This window comes from Chinchilla lanigera, unplaced genomic scaffold (assembly GCF_000276665.1).
Source record: "Chinchilla lanigera isolate Chin_1 unplaced genomic scaffold, ChiLan1.0 scaffold00054, whole genome shotgun sequence".
NCBI classification, from domain to species: Eukaryota; Metazoa; Chordata; class Mammalia; order Rodentia; family Chinchillidae; genus Chinchilla; species Chinchilla lanigera.
The window spans coordinates 15,978,939-15,984,312 of NW_004955455.1; the positions used below are offsets into that span (position 1 = coordinate 15,978,939).

Consider the following 5,374-nt stretch of genomic DNA (forward strand, 5'->3'; position numbering starts at 1 on the left):
GCCCCGAACCCCGCTCGAGGTACCAGGAGACCAGACTCAGACATGTGGGGAACTCCTATTTTAGCGTCTCGAGAGGCCAGAAGGGCGATTCCCCAAGCCCGCGCCCCCTCCCCGGCCCGTGCGCTATGGCTCTCCGGCAGGGCGAGCGGAATGCGCCGCGGCGTCCACCGCGCGGCCAGCGCCGGACTCCGGGTCCCGGGCTAGGGCTGGGGCTGCGCCGTTCGCAGACCGGCTGCTAAGAAAACGTGTAAACACCCCGGCGGGGGCAAACAGCTTGCGCGCGCGAGCCGCTCCCCTGGCTGGGCTCTCCCCCAGCCCCTCCCGGCCATCCCCGCTTCCCGGTGCTGTGCTGTGCGCGCGGACAGACGGACGCGCTTCTGGGGTCCCCAGGCCTCTCTTTCACTTTTGGCACCCCTTTCCCCAACGTCTCCCCGCACCTCCGTTTATTCTTTGCAAGCGGAAGGTAACGCGCGGCGGGAGTCGGTGCTGGGGAGACCTCGGCCTTCGTGCAGGAAGGGGAAGGGGTGCAGCGTCTCCCCGGACCCCTGCAATCGGGGTGTTCGTTCTCGAAGAGAAATGACCTGCGCTCCGTCGCCCCGCCCCGGGAGCTGAAGCCCCGGCAGGTAGCGGCCCGATTACCTGCCCGCCCGCGCCTAGCTGGCTTCCCCGGGCCACGGACGACCCGGGAAGACCGGCAGGCCCAAGACCCCTTTGCTCGCCTGCGGGCGAGTGCGGCGTTCCGGCAGGATCGGAGCCCTAGCCCCACACCCCCTCGGGGGCCAGAGTGATCGGAGGGCGGCCGCGAGCGTCTTTTTAGGGTCTGCGCACGCTCGGCGAGGCCCGGATCCTCACACAGGCGCGTCCAGCTCCCCTATCTGGACTGGGGTAAAGGAGGAGACGGTAGGTGTAGCCCCCTCCGTCAGAAGCCATAGCCCCAAGGACGCAGGGGCGTCCTGGATTGTCTCACCCCCAGCTCCTTCCAAGGCCCACAGTCGACTGCGTTGCCAAGGAATAGGAGAGAAGACGCCGGGAGGGCCGGCCAGGGCAGCTTCTGGTCCGCAGGCCGTTCCTTTCGGCCTGCGGGAAAGATTTTTAGTATTTGCCTTGGAAATGAAATGAATCCATCGAGGCCTGGGCGCTAGCAAAAGCAAGTCTTAGAAGAAGCGTTCTCACAATTCCAAACATTCTGTCATGTGTTTATTTGCTTCTCTCTTTCTCTCTCTCTCTCTCTCTCTCTCTCTCTCTCTCTCTCTCTCTCTCTCTCTCTTTCCTTTAAAACATGAAGAAGAAAAAAAAATGAGAAACTTCTCCAAGCCCTTGGGTATTCAAACTCCAGGGCAGAAACCTTTAAGGGCTTCTTGGTCCTCTCAGGCTACATCTGGAGCTCAGCCTAGGACTGGGGGACAGATCCAACCCTCAGAGGGCACTGATTGCCCGCTAGGTACTCCACAGGACTTAGGACAAATAAAATATGCAAGATGGGTTATGTATTTTTGCAAGGCAAGGAATGACGGAGTGGCACTGAAATAGTCTCATCTTCAGGACCTCTGGTTTGCTCTGGTGACACGGGGCAGGAGGATCTCCACGTTGTTAGTTACACTTCTGCCTAGTAGTTACCTGGGTGGCAGCTGTGGTACAGGTTCTGTGAGCGTGGATGGCGGAGGGGGAGGAGCCGGTGCACAGTTCTGGGTTTGTACAAAGCAGGCACAGCAAGTCCAGAAAGTTTGTCTGGCTGTGGGCCGCTGCTCAGTGGCAGGCCAGGCCTGGAGTCTGGATCCAGAATCCCAGACCCATGTGCTGGCCTTGGTAGCAGTCTTCCCAGCTCTCTGCCTGCCAGGCTCACCGGCCAGGCAGGACGACCACCCTGAGCCATAGGCCTGCAGCAGGATCACTGCAAGAAACTGAGTCTTTGCAAAGGTGTACAGGGAGGAAAGATGTGCTCTGTTTTCAGTGCAATGGTGAAATCCAGAACACTTGAAATACACCTCTCAAAGTCCGGTGTCTGCCAGGAAAGGGAGAACCCCTCTTAGAAGCCGTGGCACCTCCAGGGATAGCTACCTGTGCCGGGGGCTTTACTTCCCTCTCCCCTCGCCTCAACCACTTTGGGGGAACAGCAAAGCCTACCTCTAGAGACACAGGCAGGCTGAGGGCCAGCCAAGAGCAGAAGGAAGCTCTAAGAAAGGACTGGGGCAGAGGGAGAGGAGAAAATACCAGAGCAACTTTGTGCCCGCTCCTCCCTTTCATTCAAGCTCTGCTTGGAAATAAAAGCAGCAGCACGCACCAGTGAACTTCCAGCTCTTACCCTGTTTAATTGAAACCCAGTACGGGAAATAGTAATGGATATTGTGCTCAAATTGAGAAAACGTGTCCGAGGCTAGCAGGGGGCAGTTAGTTCAGCAGATTTGGAGGAGCCCATCTTTCTCGGGCCTGTCAACCTTCCTGACAGTAGCGGCCATTGAATTTGCCATGCCCTCTCGCTTACAGGTCTGCCTGTCCCCTCTGCTCCAGCTGCACCCAGGGGGGGAGACCCTCACTGCCCGGGCATCAACAACACCAGTACCAGTGGGAAGAATCAAACAACAGGAAACCACTGTGATTTCTCCAGCCCAAATGTCTCTGCACTTAAGGACTGGGGAATGCTTGGCTCTGTATCTTTTTCTTCCATCCCCTGAATGTATTTTTCTCCCTTAGCTCCACACCCCATAAGCCAAATCAGGGCACCAGTCACTCAGAGGCCACTGACATGCTTACCTGTGTTGGCTGAAAATCTGGAAAGATGGAATTGAAGAAAGGTATGGGGTAGTCAAAATGCCCGGGGCAGAAGTCAGCTCTGGCCGGCATCAGGCAGATTCCGGGTCAGATAAAAGGAAAGGAAAAAATTCCCAGCCCTTCCTTGTGAATTCATTTCTGCAGAACTAAGTAATGCCCAGTGCATTATCCCCCCGCCTTTTGTAATTGGGTAAAACACACACGCACAAAGACAGCACTGAGGATGTAGATTGGCTTGAAATTAGGAAACCACAATTAGTTCCTTTTCCTGAGAGAGGAAAAGAAACCTTCACAGATGTATAAAAATCACCCTCCCTGACACACACACACTTCTTCACCCTACCCTCTCCCATTTCCTTTCCAATTCATCTCAATCACTAGCTGTGCACAGATTTGCCATTTTGCGGGGTGCTCTGCTTTGATGAAAGGCGGTGGGTGTTAATAAGAATAATACAGAGGGTGAAACCTTTTCATTTAACCCCTGCCCAAAGCGTATTTACATTAAGAGCTCTGATAAAGGTGGACTCAAGTGCTTAAGGAACGATGCCCTAGAAACGGCATAAGGCAACTGGCGCCAAAGTGAGTCTCCAGACTAAAAATACGGCTTCCCCCAGCTAGACAACTTTGACAGTCTTCCTTCTGCACACGCGCTCCAGACTCTTGCGCTGAATTGACCTGATCAATAATTTAGAAGGATGTCAGAGGACAGAAAAATTCTGCATACAGGAAAGCCCTTGCTGTTGGAGCAAGGCGGAAGCTAGGAGCTGGGGCCTTGGAGCCTCTTGCCCGGGGCTCCTACTCGCAAAGGGGGTAGGGGGTTCTCAGAAGAAAAGAGGCAGGGATGGGGGCCAACTTGGGATATAGGTGACTGGAGATGCCAAGGAGTGAACGTGCAATTTCCAAGCCAGACAAGGGGGCCAAGTCATTCTCTATCGCTGATGACAACGTACCTCTCCCCAGCCAAGGCGGGGAGGGGAGGGTGTTTGATTGGGCCCTAGAAGAGCGCGCTTCAGTCCGTCAAGGTTAGTGGAAGGCAGAAGGGAGACAGAGACACCCAGCTGGAAAAGCAAAGAAACCCAAGAGAACCAGAGCAAATACAGAGGATGAAAGGCTAGAGAGACAGCAAACAAAACTAGAAGGAACAGCAAGAGAAGTCAAGGCTGGAGGACAGGCAGACAAGGAGGAGAAACAGAAACCAAACACAAGAGAGATGGGAGGGAGGGAAGGACAGTAAAAGGCAACAGAAGGAAAGGTCATACACCTACATCCAAGAACTGGGCATGGAGAAACAAGAAGATAAAAGAGACTTGTCCTGTCTGGTCCAACCAAGAAAGAGGCTCATGCCTGTCCAGACCAGAGGGACATACAAGTGGACCCTCCCACAAAGCCCCCAGCCGCCTCACCCGAGAGAAACTCAGCTCTCTGAGCAGGCGCTGGGGAGCAGGAAGTGGGGAAGACCCTGAGTTCAAGTCTCCAAGATGAAAATCAAATCGGTGCCCTGGGTCTGTGCAGGGGTCTAGTACTGAGTTCAAATCCTCACGTGGAAAAGTCAGAGTCCAGGTAACCCAGGGGTGTGTGTACAGGAAGGACGGCGGGGTGCCAGCAGGGACTTGCAGGATGAATCTCAAACAGCAAAGCTGGTGTTCCACAGGGAGCTGTTTCTCAGACACCCTCCATAAAGAAAGTCACTTCTCCAGTTGGGCAAACTGAGACCCTAAGAGGACGGAAGCCTTGGGAGGGAAGGCACAGCGTCACTCGCAAAGCTCAGCCTTATCAGAAGGCCCAAGGGGCTGGGGATTTAGCTCAGCGGCAAAGCACCTGCCTGGCAAGCGCAAGGTCGTGAGTTCAGTTCCCGGTACGGGAGAAAAACCAAAAAAAAAAAAAAAAAACAAAAACAAAAACAGAAGGCCGGAGATCCCAGCATCCCGTGGACCAACAGACCACTTCTACACCAAAAGTCCCTGTCCTGGAAAAGCTGACATACTGACCGCCCCTCCCTGCTCTTTAATTAGGCTGCAGACCCCAGGAGAAGCACCGATGCCCTTATGTCAACAGATTTCCCAATGCACAGAGCAACACCTCGTCCTGGATAAAGCTTGGGCGCAAAGCGGGGTGAAAGTTGAAGAGGGGATAAGCGTGTAATAGTCCCTCGCCAGACCTCACACACGCTGGAGGATATTTACAGCAAACTTGCCAAAGTAAACTACCCCGCCTACCTACCACCGTGCCCCCTCCTCGCCTTTTTTTTTTTTTTAACTTTAGATAAACACCATTCGGTCACCAAGGGGTCGATGTGTCTGTCCCCCTTGAGGGCTTGAGGCAGGCAATGGCACTCAAGGAAAAGTGGAACCAGCAGTAGTAGCTTCCCTGGCAGCTCTGGGCAAGGCTAGCTTCTCTGAGGCACCCGGACCTGGGCTAAGGATAGCTGCTTTAGCTTTGTGCGCCCCCTTCCCAATGCCAATTTAGTATTTCAAGTCTCCTACCGTTAACCCTTGCGAATATAAGCACCCTGTCTGCAGACTCCATTACACTTAGGGAGAAGAGTTTTTAACTTTATTTTTTCTTAAGTTCCAGGTAGCAACTTTTTTTTTTTTTTTTTTTTTTT

The 5,374-nt window shown here is 54.1% G+C and overlaps 1 long non-coding RNA gene across 1 annotated transcript in view; it reads right to left on the minus strand.

The window, feature by feature from the left end:
- Positions 1 to 958, minus strand: part of LOC102027490 — a 2,541-nt gene extending 1,583 nt beyond the window's left edge. Inside the window, exon 1 of the long non-coding RNA XR_001236308.1 lies at positions 24 to 958. This is a non-coding gene — a long non-coding RNA (uncharacterized LOC102027490). The remainder of the gene's footprint in view (positions 1 to 23) is intronic.
- Positions 959 to 5,374: the final 4,416 nt, after the last annotated feature.